Raw genomic sequence first — 20,948 nt, 5'->3', positions numbered from 1 at the left:
TAATTATTTTCTTTTTCTCCAAAAAACAATTAAAACATGATCATTCTTTTTCTGTCTTCAAAATTAAAAACAACTATACGTAAGAAATGGGAAATAAATAAAAAGGATCTGAAATAAAACATATCACATTGTTAAGAATAAAAAGTTTTTTTGTTAAAGCTGACTCCGTTTTAAAGATACTTTGACCTACAATTGTTAACTTTTTATACGAAGAGTTGTAAAATTGGCACTTATACCAAGTTAAACTTTTAAGTTAACATTTACAAGCCTGTAATTAAGTTGTTGTCTTTTGTTGCTGTTCATCATATGTGTTGGTTTTTTCTTGATTGTATGTATGTGAGGCTGTTGAATTTGAGCTTGAACATTATTTTTCTTGTTGTTGCCTCCTCGCTGAGGACTTACGGTGACTGACCTATAGCAACGAACAACTACGTAATACTTGTGATCTCTTAGTGAATATTTGTCTCATTTTCAATCATACTACGCCTTTTTTAATATACAGAAAGTTATAAATGAAATATGATTACTATAGCATTCCCCACATTTTTTTCCCATTTCACTATCTGAGCGAAAAATTAAGATGTCTTGACTTATATTCGTAAAGGTGTATGGATACATAGTACTTGTAAAATAAATTCCACAACTATATTTGCATTGAAAATCTTTAGCATTCTAGTATTTTTGCTATTTATTCATATTCGTTTTGACTGACTCCTAACATATTCTAGTACAGATCTCTTTTCTTATAAATTTATTATCTTCATGAACTTGCAGAAATTCTTGTAGTATTTTCTTTAATGAATATTTTAATCTTTGTATCATTTTCCGTTTTGTATATTTAATTTTTGTTTAGAGACTGTAATATTTCTGCAATTGGTAGTATAGATAAAATAAAACGGAAACGTAACAGTGCTCCTGTGTAAGAAGTATTATCAGGTCTTCTGGATCAAGGCTGTTGCACATGTTAATGTAAGATATTTGCTAATGTACATCGCTTTAATTAGAATCCACTCTATACTTTAGTGCGTTTTCAATCCAAAGGGGATACAGGTGATGAACCACGTGGGCGGAACTCTAAAGCGATGGACGAATTCTGTAAGTTTGTAATTTGGTTTAGGAGAACTCTTCAGGAGTATGTTAAAGAGTAATTGGACACAATATTCAAAAAATTTTAAGACTTTCAGATGATCTGATCGTACATGTAGACACTTTTCCTGATAAATCAAGTTTTCAAAAAAAACTTCAATTATAACATCTTTCAGTTAGCTTAACAAAATTCAATCCAGTTCGATTCACAAACAGATAGATTTATAAAAATGATTTTTGTTTTGTCATAGTTTGGTCTGTTTTTGTTTGTTGTATTATTTAAAGTTAAATTGATATCTTTTTCCTTTTTTTTCCTTATATCAAATATTAACTGTTTCATGGTAACGCATTGATTGCAGTTATTATTTGGAGAAATAATTGTTTCCTCTGAGTGATCCAATACAGGTGGTTTGTTGGCAAAACGTAAAAAAAACAAAAAAAAAACAAAAAACAAACATATTATCTACTGGCACTTCACTTTTTCAATATATTGGCACAGGTTTGACACACGCATTCTTCGTTTTCACCTTTCCACAAGACACAAACATGCCAATTCTTCTAACCTTATTATAAGCTTGCTTCAGAAACAACTTATAAGACACATCAATGCTGAAGGGATAAGTGAAATGCGTGTTCATATTCATCTATTGTTTTAGCGACGAAGTCTTCTTCTTGAATTCTGATCACTATGTATCATGTAATATGTGTCGGCATCTCAACTCACTGCCAACATGTGTTATGGCGTCTACGATTTATAGATAACAGGATAGTTGCCTGGTCTATAATTTTACTGATTATTCCCGATTGCAACATTTTGAATGAGTTCGTATGGCGAATGATAAATGTATTGCAAGCAAGAGACGCATACCCTGTGAATAAAACCGGTCTAGCTTCTTTGGGAATAAATGCGATTACTGCAGATTTTTTTTTACCCTAATGGTCCTCTCTTCTAATGGATCTCCATATTTTAACCTCGGTAAGCTATTGTCGAAATAATCTAAATTAACACCACAATCACAATTTTTTTCTGATTTCAAGCTTCCTCTACAAATTATGTTTCATACGGCAGTTGGTAAATTAGGAATAGTTATGTGCTTCAGGTACAGTCAAGAAGGGAAAGAGATTATCGCTCCTTGATGTAATATGAATTTGACTTTTCGCAAGCTATAACGTTCGTATGTTGTATAATCCAAGCTGATACACGCAGCATCATTTCACAGAAATCTGAGAAATTGGACTAGTACTTCCACGCAGACACACGATTGTTATTATGATAATTGATTAATGTTAGTTGTATGTTGCTATTGATATGTTTAGGTCTTATTATTTTGAAAACTTGAAAAAAGTAAAATCACAAAAATACTGAACTCCAAGGAAAATTCTAAATGGAAAGTCACTTATCAAATAGAAAAATCTAATGACAAAATAAATCAAACGAATGGACAACTGTCATATTCCTGACTTGGTACAGGCATTTTCAAATGTAGAAAATGTTGGATTGAACCTGGATTTATGGCGCTTAACCTCTCACTTGTATGTTCCTTACGCCGTAACTACAATCCCCTTCCCTTTCATGAATGTGACCTACCGAATTAGACTATTTACCGGATTTGTTATCTCATAAGCAACACGACGGGTGCCACATGTGGAGCAGGATCTGCTTACTCTTCCGGAGCACCTGAGATCACCCCTAATTTTTGGTGGGGTTCGTGTTGTTTATTCTTTAGTTTTCTATGTTGTGTCATGTGTACTATTGTTTGACTGTTTGTCTTTTTCATTTATAGCCATGGCATTGTCAGTTTATTTTCGATTTATGAGTTTGACTGTCCCTTTGGTATCTTGTGTCCCTCTTTTGTATGACAGTCGCATCAAATTCTGTTATTTTTACAACGATGCGTGAACAAAAAAAGACATAATCGGTAAAATAGTCAAAATATGGTTACAGCAGTCATCACTGTGTTGCAATCTCAAAACAAACAAACAGTTACAAAAAAAGCACAAAAAGCTTCTATCCCATTAAAAAACACATTCATTGTTTCGCGTGTTTGGCGTACGAAAATGTAAACGTCACATTGGAAGAAATTTTGCTTTTTAATGTATATTCAAAACAACTACTAAATTACATGGGGAACGGTGGCACATAGGGTCAAAAAATCGTAATTGTGTTAGAATTCACCATAGAAACACCGAATTTCAAAATCATCCAGAAGTTATTTAGAAGTCACAGAAACGTTTAATAGTTTATTCGTCTCGACTACGATGTACAACAGGGTGGCAGAGATATAGCGTTTGTATGTCGTCCAAATTTAAGATCTGGCTATGACGCAAGTTTTATCTAGAAATTAATGTTTTTGGCAAACCTTTTTGAAACTTGTACAGGTGATTTTTCGTGATTTAGAAGCAAAGCATCTGTATTAAAATTATTTACTTAAAGTCACTGATAAATAGACTTAAAGATGCATTACTGCATTAGTAATTAGAAAGCCCAAAAAGTGTTAAGACAAATATTAGAAAACCAATACCAAGAAAGTTAATAGTTTCATTTTTCTGTTTCTGCAAAAATTAAGATGTTGACCTTTGCAAGTAGCGGTATGCCAAACTTTTCCCGAACACGGTGTTCTTAGTTCATATATTTTGATTTTAAACTGTCATTCAGCTTGGGTTGAAGGTAAAGATATAAATGACTTTGTTGAAGTATTTTTCAAATTTTACAAAGATTCTTATAAGCTAGATATAGCACCTGAAAAACGTTTAAATTCCTTAATATTCTAAATTTAATGCAAAATATACTTTTTCCAAGTCAGGAATATGGCAGTTGTTTTACATTTGTTCAGTTCATTAATAGCTGGTGATTTTGTCAGTGTTGATGGATTTCACCTTTTTCCAATTTGTCTCGTAGTTTTTATTTATCTTTGTATACTTTACCAGTGACAGCAGTTGCAGGCTGGACACAGGTTTACACGGTGGGTATGGTTGTCCTGCGAGAGAACGTTCTGTGCTGGTGATTCGGTCCTGACGGGTGCTGGTGATCAATGAAAAAATGTAAACAAAGACGAAAATGATGATTTTTGACGTTTTCACTCATAAAAAATGGAAGAAAACAGTTGAGATTTTTCAATTTTGTTTCTTATGGGTTCATATGTAAACCATTAAAAAGTTGACTCTCTAAACTGTTTCAGTAAGCGTAACACAAAAATGCTCATTTTCAGAAAATCTAGCACTGAAAAAATAAAACAAAAATTCTCATAGAGTCCGCTTTCTACACCGCAATCCACACAACAAAACTATTTTGTGAAAAAAACATTGCAATTTATTAAAATTTAGCATTTTCTCAATTTATTCATGTCCTGATACTGTGCTGGTGGGTCCTGTCATTGTGCTGGTGGGTCCTGATACGGTGCTGGTGATTTCGGGTAAGAAGTTGGTCATATTTGAAACAAATGTTACAAAATCAATAAAATTGGGCAGATAATTGTTGTCAATAGGATCTATGACTCCTATTTTAGCTCTTGTATATCCATTTGGCTGTTTAATGTGTGTTTTCAAATGATCGTAACTTGTATTACATAATTACATAAAAGGGCAACATATGTCGTCCAATATCAGATAACAAGATATAGTATCTAAAATAAGATATTAAATGCCCCTTACATTGATGCTTCAACAATGATCAAAGCCCATGCCGCATAGACATGTTGGTTAGCGCTCCGCATACCCCACCCCACTTCCACCCAACCAACCCTCCTCATGTCCTCCTTCATTGTTACAGTGGTGTACCAACACAACAATTTATCACATAAAATAATAACACAAAGACACACATTATTGAACAACGAATGCTCGCAGATACTGAAAGCTAGATCAAAGCCGCATTTTCAACTAATAGATAAACCATGTTCTCATATACAAAAATCCTAATCGTGTCGATTAAAAAAGTCTTAAAACTTAAGTTCACATTTTAATGTTTGATGAAGCAGAACTTTAAAAGTGTGCAATGAATCTTGTGCTCACAACAGTTATTGTCATTATTATGTTTACATTAGACTTATAAAAGAATTAAGAAGGTACCAAGAAATATTTTACAGTTCAATTTAATGATCATGAATGGAAGGAAATGGTACGGAAGTTTACATAGGACAAAAAGAAATTGATATTATTTTTTGGCGAAAGACTTAAACGCTTCTTTGCATTATATAGTACAGCTCTTCTATAAAAGCATGCAAAAACAAAACTTTGATTGACTTGCTTGCTATGTTTGCTTGGATGTTTTCAAACAATAGGTAGACGGAGTTTCAATACATACTGGGATTTGATTGGACAAATACAAACTGACAGGAATTGGAGTTAATGTTTATTGTCCAAACAAATTCTAGTATATAGTAAACAGACTACTTACCTGTCGTTTACAAACATCCAAAAAATCATAGCAAGCAATTTTATCAATGGTTTGCTTTGCATATATTAATAGAAGAGCTGTAAATTCTAAAAAAAAAAATTCTTGTTGTCGTAGATGGTTAAATCCTCAACAAAATCTCAATAACTTTGTTGGAACGAATAAAGGTTTTAAATCAAATTTTCGTGGACTTTTTAGCTTCCACCCTGACGAGGCATGTTAGCTGTTCGTATGCTGTTGCACCTGACGCACGGAAACTTTCACATTTCCATCTTCTTTTCTGAAATATTTTACCCAGCTTATACTTGACAGGATTGTTATCCTAGTAAAAGGTGTAACCAATGAATTGAACACAAGTTAAAAATTCCACAATACTATATAATCCATTTTATGTGTCAATTTGTTCGAAAAAAGTCGAAAAGAAGAGAGTTTTTTTTAATGTCTTGATTATCTGTCGCTTTCTAGATCTATGCTTAGCATTTGTTTCAGATGACATGGACATATTAATAGATAAACAAAAGGCTGCAACTGGTATTTTTGTATTTAAAATGATTCGTTGTAACGAGAATATTTGTGGTGAATGGAAACTGTGAGGGTAAAAATCTTAAATTGCTTATAAAAGTTGCTGGACCCAGTTTCGTTATCTGATCTGAATTTTCTGAAATGTGCAAGGTAGATAGACATTGGCCTTTTGATTTTTTAACACATACTTCCTTTGGTTTCTTATGGAAATTTGTCCATTGACAACAAACATACCACATCATCTACTTTATATAAGTATTGTATAAATTACAACGTATTTTGGTGATCTTGCAAAATGATCGTAATCCCGAAAATCGTAAACATATTTTCTTATCTTAAAAGGGGGCAAGAAGGGTTCCATTAACAGGCCAATAAATAAGATTACAGTTAATTTAAAAAAAAACAATGTCAATTTCAAGAAAGCTGCCAACAGTTAATTAGTCAATAACAGTACAGTATCAATGATCTTGAATATATGCCACTTTTAACTAAAATATAAAGGCACAGAACCAGGACATAGGAGCACAGAACCAGGACCGTTTTTCTTATCACCAGCACAGCGTCAGGACAATTCCGTTTAACGAACTTGCACGACTTTTGCAATATAATATTGTTGTAATATACTTTGCATGGTACTTATGACGCATCAGAGAAAAATTAAGCAACAAAACAGTCGTTTTATTGCCGTTCTGATACAATGTAAACAAACCCACCAGCACAGAATCAGGACCCACCAGCACCTGACAGGACCAAATCACCAGGACAGAACGTTCTCTCGCAGGACAACCATACCCACCGTGGTTTACGTATGAAGTAAACAATATGTTTACTATTACCGTGCAATCAAAAAGAAGCCCAATGTACGAGACTCATTTGCATGTATATTAAGAAAATATAATAAAAAACCTAATAATGCAATTGAGAAAACTAAACTTATTCATGATATGATTAACATAACTTATTATTTTTCGGAATCATATTTGAAGATACGTGGAAGATCGCACATAAGCGTGATCAATATTTAATTATGACGACTGATCTATATAATGAAAGGGATGTATTTCTTAACAATAAAACGTATTACTGTGTAGGATGTTTATATCATATGTTGTTATGACAAGCAAGCTGTGAAAGATAAAGTTAATCGTATTTTATATCATAATCAGTTATTTTATTCCAACCATCCTGTTCCTAATAGACAACTGTGTCTTGATGTCCTCAGTTCATTCCAAGTAATTATCTTGCACTGATTGAACATTTGTTCTATCCTCCGTTGGTTTAAATCTTAAACGTGTTATAAGTTACTGTATGTGCTTCGGTATTATCGGAATAGTTAGACATATTTTATTGACTTTTTGCAACCTTGAATCACTTATCCTTGTGGCACAACGTATAACAAATATTAATAATGAAAATTTGGCAGTATTTGGCCACAGCTTTTACTATCTATATAGATATGATTAATAATTATGTCTTACGCTTGTAACATGATGTTGACAAGACTGACTATCATAGATGTTCACTGAATACAATAATGATGAATAGAGTGCATCGAAATCTGCAAAATGCAGCAACTCCACATGCACTCACAAGTTGTCTTCTGACTTATTAGCTTAGCTTGTACTTATGGTTTCCTCTGAGTATCATTCACTATATACTACTATCAGAATTTTAGCTTAGATATATAACTTAAACCAGAATCCTTTCTTAAACATTTGCTTTACACTGGATTGGTGGTGAAATTTTTTTATGCTTATTTGCACCTGTCGACCTAACTGTCTAATTTGGAGAAGAACCAAGTGAGGCTGCAATTTAGCTGGTTGCTACACATTTTATTTGTCCGACAATAGACTACCAGCTACCAAAATTTAATTCAATCCAAACTAAAAAATGGCAATTAAATGCTTAGATTAATCCTAAAAAAACATGTTATCATAGTAATTGCCCGATCGATATAATTGCCCTTAAACAAAATGATATCAACCCTGTTATTTTGATTCATGTACATTCAAGGCCAGAACATTTTTTGGCATGGCATCAAAAAGCAATTTTCGTTTGTCAGGAGTGATCTAAACCAACATAACCACTGTATCAATTTAAACAAAACACATATTTTACTTTTGGTTGACCGTTATGGAATAACCGTTTCACGGATGATATCGGATATGTTCCGTATGTCGTAACTACAATACCTTTCCCTTTTCACAAATGTTACCTACCGAATTAGACTATTTACCGGATTTGTAATAACATAGGCAACACGACTGGTTTCACATGTGGAGCAGGATCTTCTTACCCATCCGGAGCACTTGAGATCACCCCCAGTTTTTTGTGGAGTTCGTGTTGCTTAGTCTTTAGTTTTCTATGTTGTGTCTTCTGTACTATTATTTGTCTGTTTGTCTTTTTAATTTTAGCCATGGCGTTGTCAGTTTATTTTCTATCCATGAGTTTGACTCTCCCTTTGGTATCTTTCGTTCCTCTTTTATTAATTCAGAGTTCATTCTAATCATTTGTCAAACAAAGAATATTTCACTTTTCTAATTTCTAATTTCAAAAACTTCAACTTATGATTCAACTTCAAATGTTGTTTCATTCGTGTTAACCTCAGCCGAAATGAGTGTGTTTGCAAAACTTGATACACGTTGGCCGTTATACCTGTAAATCTGTAAATTATTTTAAAATACTGTAATGGAAATCCTAATCATAACATTGATGCATATGTTCTGAAATCGGAATATGGTGGTTTTTTTTGCATTTTTCTTGGTGCCAAAGGTAAAATTTCAACTTTGATCTTTTTGTTGTGCTAATATCAACCTCTGAACTATCCTATATGACTAAGGGCTATTAATTAGTAAGCCCACTTTTTGCATAGGATAAACCAGCGTGTACAACACTGTATTTTAAACAAATATTCTTTTACATACAATATTTTAGTGGGAAAATCCCATTATAATTAAATGCATAACATTTGAGATAATTGTTTGGTATTTGTCGTTGTGCAATTTAGGACCAGAAACTAAACACAGGTCGTGCTGGTTGCATATATGAACACCACAATTTAGTGTCTTTGTAGGTCCAAGAAACAACGGGCTTCTGTGCTTTTCTAAATCTGCATTAAACATTGTACAACTTCCAACCTTATGCTGTATACCATTTAGCACCTAATCTTACAGTTTACTAGATTTCAGAAAATCTTAAAAATGTTGATGCATAAAATTGAGAATGGAAATGGGGAATGTGTCAAAGCGACAACAACGCGACACTTAATATCTAAATTTGATAAGCTATTGTACACATTCCTATTATGATAATTTTAGTAACATGTTGCTTCAAGGCACTGTTCACAAAGTATGCACCAATTACGTAGACCGGGCTTCCAGACTGTGTTAAAATAAAATAGGTTTTGATTCAGAAATGATGTTGCGTTATTGAATCACACCTGTTTTCTTTGGTATGCTTGGTCAAAATATCAAGGGTGAAAAACAGTAGACTATGCAAAGTAATAAGTAGGAAAAAAGTTGCATTTCTGAATTGTAATTAAATATATGTACTCTTTATGTCAAACGGAGGTGATTAATTATTATTGCGAACGAGCTATTTCAAAGCCAATAACAACTAAAACCTTAACCAATGTCAAGATACAGTTATGTAAATATTGTAGATCAATGAACATGCATATTTATTCAAAAATAAATAAAGTAATATTTATGGTTAACAGACACTTGTTTAACCAATTGTTTTCTTCGAATTCGAACTGTTTAGAGATTTTTGTAAAAAAAAAAGTTGCTGAACGTTACATATTTCATTAAAATTGCACACAACTCATTCGAAATGTGTGAAGCTTTACTTAAAGGTATATACAACTTCCATTTGTCCAAAGCGCTAGCGTAAAAATTTGATTTCAAGATATTTCATTCACGCATAAACAGTCTTTGATGTTGCAATTGTTCTCAAGGTTGTCATTTTAGATAACTAGAAAAAACTGCACAGAAATCATATGAAACATGTAACTTTGTAATAATTCATTGACTGTTCGATCGTGATCGCTCGGGTGAAAGAGGCATATGAAAAATACAACAAAGAAAGATATTTTTTTAATTTACTTATAATGATGTATTTCAGATTTGTAATCACAACATGTTGTCGCTGTTTTTGTTATGAAAGTTCACTATAGGAATTCAATCTAACAAATTATTCGTTTCATCCTTTTGAAAGAACTGAAAACTTTTTCTTAGGCCAAAATGTCAAACTATTTCTAACACGCCCATTTCTTTTCGTAAAATCTTGCTTGGAAAATAATACCCAATCGGTTGTTTTATAACATGGCTTTAATCCTTTTCCTTTTGAAGCTGACTATAAAAAGTAACCACTACATCAGTAGATTCTTTGTGTCAGCGTGCATCAGTAAAGGCAACATGCTTTTACGATGGAATCTGCTTATTTGGCTAGTTGTTCTATATACAGGTAAAATATTTGTACTTATGGTATTTCTTTTTACATACATTTTATGAAATTCAGTTTCATTGTTACTTGAGAAATATATAGGGTATTTCGGAAATCCCTGCATATTGGTTATCAAACAAAACAATCATAAGAATCAGTAGAAATTGTTGAAAAAGCTGAAATACATTAAGTTGAAAACCTTTCATCTGTTCTTTTTTTTTTTTAAATTAGAATTGAGTAGAACGGAACACATGTATCAATATAGGTTAATATTTGTTTGACTTGTGAATAGAAGCGAATCGTTCAAAAACCTATCTTTTTCTTTGAAAAGTAAACTTTACACGTGGTCAAATTATTTAAAACTTTACTAATGAAATAGTATGTAAAATAAACTCATCATAAATACCAGAATTAACATTTATCTCCGCAATTTAGCTATCTATGGAACAGTTAATAGAGTTTTACTTAATTAATATTATCGTATGCCCTTTTCTATAAAGGAATATCATAATAATTTGTAAGAATGGTTTTGCGTAACAATGATAGTCCGTCGGAAGGGGACAGTAAATGGCTGCGTGTTAAGAAACACCAATATTACTTGCAATTCGATTTCGAGAAAGATCAGGCAAATACAAATACAAGGCAGCACTTGCACCAGCAAAGTGAAAAGGGATTAATATAAGTTGTAATAGCTTGTTTCCCAATCCACTAAAAATAAATATGTTTAAACTAAACTAATACGTGTCGAAAAAAGTCTGATAAGAAATGAACATATACTGTTATAGCGTTATGTTGACATAATAACATATACAATAACTTGTGTTTCTGTTTTATAAACGTAATGTTTAATTAATGGAGTTATATTGAAACACAGATACACCAACCCTTTTATCATTGTGTTATGCTGTCGTCTTAAATTTTCAGTAACATCACCATTTTTCACCGATGCCAGAGGGCGTTATAGGGGCGGCGGCCGGGGCGGTGGCCGGGGTGGCGTCCGGAGCGGCGGCCGGGGTGGCGGCCGGGGTGAGTATATATATGTATATATGTATTATTCTTCATTTTGAAAATTCGTCTACTGTAAATAGATAAATGTATTAAAATAAATTGCCTTTATTAAAGAACATATTCAGTATTGAGACGGAATAAATCTAAATAAACTCGATGTTTAAACAAGCAAATCATAACTTCAACCATTATAAGTTGTAAAGTATATAATATCTTTGTCCCAGATAGCCAACGTAACCTTTATGTATATATGCCGTCTTGAACTTGAAGTAAGTGAGAGGAGTGTGTGTCATGTTGAAGTCCTCACTGTGAATTTGAAATAAAGAATAGTAACAAATGCTCTGTTCGTTTGCCTTTTCTTGTGCGCGTAGTAACGTTATGTCATGAATTCATACATGTACACCATATCCTTTCTTTTCAATAACGGATATCTTTGGCCAGTACTTATTATTTTTCCTGTCCACGTATTGCAAAGACTGTTGTTTGTTCTTCTATTTAGTTTTGATTGAGAAGTTAAGTATCCTGTCGACTTTAATATGGTAACAGGTTTGTGGTTGCCTTATAACTAATACTAATACAAAACTGACAAATCACTCGTATGCTACTTCTTCCAAGCACTTATAAGCTGGTTCTCGACTAACTACTACACTTTGTTGCACAAATACAAGCGGTTTCTTGTTTAAAGCCCGTATATATCTAGGACTATACCCCCTCTTTGATACTATAGCGCTACGTTAATATACTGGATGTATCTCTGAAGCTTCACTTCGGTGGTCTGTTCTTGTGTCACGTGATCGCAATGCAGAGGTAAGTATGATGATAAAAGATGCATTCCGTATCAACTTGTATATCTGATTCATTAGTGTATTTCGCAATACAAGTTTATTTTTTAGATAAAGCCCGACTTTTACCTACTAACGTATCATATGCGTAAGTTTGAGTGCATTGAGTATGTTAATAAATGAGTATAATATACGTGTTTAAATTGAATGCGCGATGACACACGTAAAATGTAAAATGTTGAACAAGGAAACTTAAGTGTGTGTATGTCAATCAAATAGTGGCGCGCTGACTGTACCATTCAGAAGGATTTTAATTTAAGATACATGTAGATACATGTAAATTTAAAGGAATTGTGGCTGTGTAATTGACATTGAGGTTCACAGGCCAAGATTGATATATATGTGTTATTATTCCCTACCCAAAAAATGCACGAGGGAGAGAGATTTAAAAACTTCATCGAACTACTATTATTCCAGATTTCAAAACCCGAATAGAAGGTATAGTGTCAGAGAAATTAAAGGTTGTATTAAGAAAGAAGAAAGACAGTTTTTAAAACCATTTGTGATGGTACTCTTCCTTTCCTATTAACAGGGAAAAGACCGATTAATTCATTGGTTGTTTACTGCATTAGATCGAGAATACTCAATTTACGGGAAAATACCTTTGTGAAATTGAGAGGAAATGACTGACATTCAGTGCAATATTTATATTGGAATATTCATAATGACTCGATGAAGACATGTATCCAAACAAAATACCAGTTTCGCAATTGAATGCACTCTGTGGGGATGCTAAAAAAGGGTGAAAACTGAGGATATGGTCTCTCAAATCCCTCGTCAAACTTCGTAAATATCTTCCCTAGGTCTTCCATTTTATTAAATACTTTAGGACGGTCGAGGGTACAAAACAATCAGCTAAAATTGAAATATTTGTTATTCATTACTAATTTTATGTTATACACTATTAGTTGATACTTTATCACATGTTTATTCTATTGAAGCTCTAGATTATCTCCCTTTGGTGAACAAATGACATTTGTTTGCATTAAAATTGAAATAATTTGTTTAACTCATCGGTGACCTTATTTTTTGAATTTTTTTTTCAAATAAACTGTACTTAAACTAAACTATTGTAAAATTGGAGCGATTTCTCTAATTAAGTTCGTTTTTTTTATTCTCCTATAAGTTCAACAGAAAAAAGTACCTTAACAAAAATGATTGCTTCAGCTTAAATGAACGGTTATCGTATATTTTTATTTATATTTTCTAAGTATAGGATAAACTTTATCTATATACAAAAATAGCGAAATCCTATATTAAAAAAAAAAAAGATTTATACCCGCGAGACCCCTTTAACTAAGAATAACCCAGATTTAGGAGTTTGATTAGTGTTATAGTGAGACATGATTGTGTTGGAGTCAGTTTGAGAAAACAATACACTCTTTTGACTCCTCTTGAAATTGCAGGAGTTAATTTACTCGAAGATCAAAGAAAAATTACAATTCATATTTCAGTATGTTTACACTAACCAGTGTATAAATAGCAATACCATACGTGAAATTCAGAATGTCCAGCTCTGCCTTAACTTAAAATGTTGCTAAGTGAGATTTACTATTTGGTTTGTTTTTATGCTCCCAAAGTTTTGTGAATTTAGATTTCAAAAAGTTTTAACTCAACCGTATTTATTTAGCTTTTTTCATGAAACACATGTTGTTCAACAAATAAAGCATCAGGACTGAATGCTAGGACTAAATGCTTTTAAGTCATACATATAAAATACCCAGAATACATATATTTCACAATAAGCTCAATGAATTTTATTTCAGGTTATGGAGGCGTAAGGCAGACACAGGTAAGATGGAGGGTAAATAGAATTCATAAATTTATAAATTTTAATATATTGTGAATTTCAAACAAAATTTCAAAACAGATATTTGTACATACAAATGTTCCTAATTATATGTAAAAGTCAAATAGTATATATTGTAATAGTGATGATTTCTTCAATTCTATACAACACACTCACATATTTCACGTTTATTTTGTCAACACTGATTTTATTTTGAAGCATACAGCTTGAAAGAGTTTGCTAACAGTAATCTATGTTTCTAAAACAATATTCTCAATACCGTTTGCAGACTTACATTTGTCAATATTGTCTATTTTCAAATAGAGAATATGTCATCAGAACAAAGATATTTTTACCAGATGAGAAAGAGGTAAAAAATTGTATATCGCTCGCTTTTCTATGTCATTGATATCAAAACAGCATTGTACTGGCTTATTATGTTAATGAAACTCAGTAACTGGAGTTAATTCCAAGCGTTATCTCATTCGTCATGGAATCTTTGATAGGACATATATTATGATCAACAATGTAATGTCATCAGTTGTTGTACAGCTGAAACAGGCAGTAAGTTATACAATTGTTAGTCTATACTTGCTACAAGCTAAGTTTCGTTTTTCAAATGCAGGGTGGATCAAGAAACTACGGTCGAGTACAAGAAAATAATCAACAGACAAACAACGCACAAAATGTAAGTTAAAATCCACAATCACAGATAATGTATATGTGATTTCGTGTGTGATTTCATTCTTTAACCTTAATATTTAAATAAGGTTGGTAGGAAAGTAATGCTTTATTTCACACTATTTTCTTTTTTCCCCAGTGTATCACTTCTTTCTGTGCAATTTAGCATGAGGTGGTTCCAATAAGTAATTTAAGGATTGTGTCTGTTTTTAGATTTTTCAATATGCTACAATGTATATTGTTTGGTTCATTTTTAGCATTTCTATGTTTCGACCTTCCGACACAGAGATTTGCTTCTTGGATAGTAGTATATGGCCAGTTGTTTGTCTGATCCAGCAAACACTTAGTTTAAGTTCCTTCTTTCCGCATAGAAGTAAGAGAAACTATTGGTCGGAGTCAGAGAAAAATATATAAGTAGGACGACATTTTGTTTTGCGTACTTTGAATTTGTGGACTATCATTTTTTTAACAATCCGGCTCAGAAGGTCTTCTATTCAGTAGCATGCATTCTTCTTTCACTTTAATATATTATCGTCCATTTATTTCGTACTGATTTATCTTTGTACATATTCATTGTAATCTAAAACAAATATAAAAAAAATTTAAAAAAAATATATATACAACTAGTCTAAACATCAGCCCAACAATGTTAGATCTATGAATTTGCTTTCGCAAATTTTTGTTCTTCCCTCGCCGGGATTCGAACCCATGCTACTGTGATATCGTGACACCAAATCGCTTGCACTGCAGCCGTCCTGCTAGACCACACGACCACCTGGGCTCTACAAAAAATAAAGCTTTCAGTGGCCGTGTGTTACCTTTCCTCGTCAGTTTTAATCTAGCGGCGTACTACAGTACATGATATATAAGGCATGGAGATGTTATTGTTACAGATCAGCTCAATTATCTATAGTAAAGGATCCTACAAATTAAAGTAAGATACAGTCACAGAAAATAATTATATTCATAAGTACGTCTGAGTCAGTGACAACTCTACAACAGATTTATCCATCGGATCACCATCAATGATGGTGATACATGGCTGTGTACATTATGTATATACAACTCGTCTAAACATCAACCCAACAATGTTAGATCTGTGAATTTGCTTTCGCAAATTTTTGTTCTTCCCTCGCCGGGATGCGAACCCATGCTACTGTGATATCGTGACACCAAATCGCCTGCATATATATATATATATATATATATATATATATATATATATATATATATATATATATATATATATATAACTTAATTTGGAAAATCAATAAATCAATAAATAATAACATATAGAAAAGTTAATCAACTACAAGGCAAGTAAAGAAAACTTAATAAATCATAAAAGATTAAGTCGTTGAATAACTAATATTGAGATATGAGGTTTACGTCAATGAGACGGCACTCGAAAGTCAAAAATGACCAAAAGACATTAAGTAGTCAACATGAACAATACACATATGTATGTACAATATATCAAGCTCTAAACTATCACAACTCTCAAGATGTTAAACATATAATGAAAGGAGGCTTTCAAAGATCTGCCATCAACACAAAAGTCCAAAAATAATAACAACAACTATCAAATATCGATAGATTATAAAAGATAACACTGATGTTGTACCAAGATGTTGTTATATTTTAATTGCGTGTTATATTTTTTTTATGAATATCAGTTCATCAACTTAAGTTTGATGCAAAAGTAAAGAAAGGAGTGTTCTATTTATTTTTCTGTATCTAAATGCTGTGCATGTTTGTTTTGGGCATTTGACAATATCGTGCCTGCCTGTATTGATTATTATTTTGCTGCTTGAATCTTTTGTTACATGAAGTCACTAGTATAAGAGTGATATACGGCTAAGTAAGGTTGTGTATTTTGGAGCGATATTGTTTACAGTAACTGCAATCATTATATGAAGCGTTATTGGTCTGTTTGTGCTCGCTTTATTAACCGTTATTATAGCATTGACTATTGTTCCTGTATTGATATTCAAATAAAAGTCCAATGGTTATAACTAAAATAAAGACACAGGGTGATAAAAATTAAATCCTTGTTTCACTCTGCTATGGGTTCAAATAAATGTCTATAGTAAGAAACCTCTTCATTTTTCAGTGGATGTAGCATGATATATTGTATTGGAAACATTTGTTTATTATTATGAATTTTGGTTTTTTTTTAATTCTTGTAGAAAATGCCTGCAAAATACGGGAGTTAATCAATTAGTATGATATTGATATTGATAATGATATTGTTTGCACTTTATCACAATTGACATTGAGGAAAAAATTAAGCAACACCACACTTTGATAACTATAATTGCCAGTGATACCAAATTTTAAACAGCCAGTAAGTTATACAATTGTTTTACAAGACTTGCTACAAGCTTCCTTTCTTTTTTCAATTGCAGGGGAGATCAGGAAACTACGGTCGAGTACAAGAAAATAAACAACAGAGATATAACCCACAAGGTGTAAGTTAAAGTCCACAATCACAGATAATGTAAGCAATTAGTGTCTGTCCCTTCTATCCGCGTACAGTAAGAGAAACTATATAAAAATATATAAGTAGGACAACATTTTGTTTTGCGTACTTTGAATTTGTGGCCTATCATTTTTTAACAATCCGGCTCAAAAGTTCTTCTAGAGCATGCATTCTCGAGATATGAGGTATACGTCAATGAGACGGCACTCAATAGACAAAAATTGACCAAAAGACTTTAAGAAGTCAACATAAAGTCTTCAACAATTCTTCCACGTTTGATAATTATAATTGACAGTGATACCAAATTTGAAACAGGCAGTAAGTTATACAATTGTTTTACAAGACTTACTACAATCATCGTTTCTTTTTTCAAATGCAGGGGAAAGCAGAAAATAAACAACAGAGAAACTACGCACAAAATGTAAGTTAAAATCCACAATCACAGATAATGTATATGTGATTTCGTGTGTGATTATGTGATTTCATTCTTTCAGTCTACATTTTTTAGTGGGCTTGAATTATTAACCGTATATTTCTCTTTTTCATGTAAATCTTGTATTACTTGGAACCAATTGGATATCCAAGCTATCCATAGAAAATCAAATACAGAATCAATGATCTACTGATAACGTCTTCAACAGTTATATAATTATACCTTAAACACGGCGTAATTATGTAAAACATAAACTGTTTAAAAATGTTACGACAATGATAGATGAACAAGTAAAACTTGTACTTCTGCGAACAAGGATATGAACTTGACTATGATAAAGTAAAAACTTTCCAGAAGTTCATCCGTTTTACCAAAACTGTTTTTTATTACTCATATAACATTTATTCAGCCAACTATGTTCTACCGGGGACTCCGAAAGGGTAAATTTAACATTTGATAAAAACTACTAGTATTTGGAACTAATCTACATGCGATCGGTAAAAGTTTCTGTAGTGTATTATTCATATGATTAACATACCTTTACACCGAATGACGACAAGGGTTTACCACATTACAACATACATAATTCATTCTTTTCATGATTAAAAAACGGTCAAATTTATATACGCTGCCTTTTCAAAAGGTTTTATTTTATTTCATATCCAGTATCGTCTTTCATACTACAACTTATTTTGAAATTTTGACAAGCCGACAATAGAGCAACGAATTTAAGTTTCCAAATCGGAAAAGACAATGACTCGTTGAAGTATGTTAATACAGTTTGATTCGCACTTCTACAATTGAAAAAAAATAAGATGTCGGAGAGATGTTTTTTTTTCCTTTTGCTTTAAAATTGTTGTTTCATAGACTTTTCTGTTATACTGTAGAGACAAAATCAAAGGAATAGAGACAAAAAAAACCAATATATAAGAGTGAGTAATCATGTGTTATTAAACATGATATAAGTAAAGCTATTATCCCTAGCGACTATTGTCGACAACCGTAGTATACGATTAAAACTGTTCGAAACTAGTAAAATAGCAAGTACCATTCATTCAACTATAATGAATTGAGTATTACTGACAATAATAATTGGAAACAACGTCACGCAGTTTTTAAGGCCGAATGCACGTAAAACGGAAGTTGCAGAATCTCTAATATACCCTATTCATTAAATTAACTGTAAACTATGAATCCTAACTAAAATTCCTAAAAAAACATCTATTTTACCTGGTCGTATAAATAAGGAAGGGGTGACTCTAAATAGCCAGATTTGTGAGTTAATGAGTTTGCGCTAAATGAATATATACTGAGATTATACAGTTTTATATATAGGTCGTCATATTAGAATTTTATTTATTATAGATGTCTGCAAAATATAGAAGTTGATTAATTCATCTAACATGGATGGCAATTAACCACACTTTTTAAACAGTAGCCTTATAGATATATTTTTTATGATTTTTCAAAACATCACTGAAACGGTTATAGATATAATTCTATTAACTCATATACTGAATAATTATCAGAAGGATCCGGGAGAAATAGACGAAAACAAGATATTAAAAAAGCAATTTCAATTGTAAAAGCTTCTTTTGATAGTTTTTTTTCGTAGCACATTTAAAATTTACCAAGCAGTCTCGATTCTTTCGGTGACGCAGAAAGGGTTAATTTTTATTTCTTTACAAATTGATATAGTTTGTGAAAGATATGGAGCAGAGGCTTTGTTGTTAATGAAGTACATTTTACCTGGTAATGATTTGTAAAATCTGTATACTATTATGCCTTATCATAATTTGCTCATTTGACCCAAACTACTACTATTTCAAACTAATTTACATGGCGATCGTAACATACTTACGTAGTGATGTCATTAGCAGGATTAACATACATTTTCACCAAATGACGTAAAGGGATTACCACAATACAACATGCAAGCCAATAACATTTATGTGTCTTACTCAAATAATCAAGATTTCAAATTGTATGATGTTTACGTTAGAATTACTTAAGTTGTCTATTTATTCAATATAACTGTCCGATTTAAGTTTGCCCAATAAAATAAAAAACACAATTATCGCTTTGACTTTTTTTTGCGATAGTGTAAATCGAAATTATTACAATGTTAAATAAATACCTAATCGTGGTAATTCTTTTTGGGGTAAAGTTGTTGCTTCATAGACTTATGTGTTGTTTTCTAGAAAAAAAATCAAAAGAATAAAGATAGAACAGTGAGTAATAAGTTATTATTAAGATGAAATAAGTATTTTTCCCATGCTATTGTTCGTTAGTTATTTTGTGTAGATCATTTAAAATCTATGTTTATATATGACTTTTTACGAATACTGTACTATATTTTTAAATGTTTAGAGTTTGTGTATACTACAACATTATAGCGAACAATAGTAAATGTATTTATATTAAAGATGAACTAAGGTGAAATTAGATAAATCAAGAGATTAAAATTGATACTATTAGTCCGAAGAGCATAAGTATAAGTTAAGAATCAAAATAAGCTAAACATATTGATAGGTTATGGAGCTCCTTTTCTAGGTATTTCAGGTTTAAAAATAACGAGAAAAGGATCACTTGGACTTTTACTTTATATTTGCATTGGTATCATTTGGGTCTCAAATCCAAAAAAATAATCTTCTTAAACTTTTGTAAATGACCTTTTATGAGTTATTGAAGTCTTTTATGAAAAATAAGTGTGATGGGGGAAAATAATTTACCCTGTATTGAAGGAAAAAACCAAGGAGAAAATTTGACACACAAATACCTCAACCTCACCTACGTACATCTTGAAGTCGTAACACCCTCTGAAAAGTTTGAACCTAATCACATTGGTTGATTAAGAGTTTATGTTATTTTCATTTATTTACTTGTTGAAGATTCGGACCTGATCAAACGTTTTCCTTCTATAAATCCTGTTCAGTAGCCTCACTATTAACTATTCAGCATGTTAATATTTTATACAGGTAAGTTACACATACATAATAGGTCTCAATTTTCTGCAGGCGAAATGTATGATCAGTTCTGAATTTACTGTAGTGAATACATTGTTTTTTTTTATTAATAAATTTAAGGAGTATTCATAGATCTGTCCTTTGTGTAATTTTTTTGTGGGGATATACATGTAAACAACCAAGTCATCTCTGTGTAGTATTTGAAGTTGTATTCATCTGACGAGTTTAGCCGATTTCAACTGATTTTTATAGTTTGGTCTTATGTTGTACTGTTACCACCGTCCCATTTAAGAGGGAGTGTTG

The sequence above is a fragment of the Mytilus galloprovincialis genome, chromosome 3 (assembly GCF_965363235.1).
Source record: "Mytilus galloprovincialis chromosome 3, xbMytGall1.hap1.1, whole genome shotgun sequence".
NCBI lineage: Eukaryota > Metazoa > Mollusca > Bivalvia > Mytilida > Mytilidae > Mytilus > Mytilus galloprovincialis.
The sequence above is the reverse complement of the archived record's forward strand: the minus strand, read 5'-3'. Positions refer to the sequence as shown.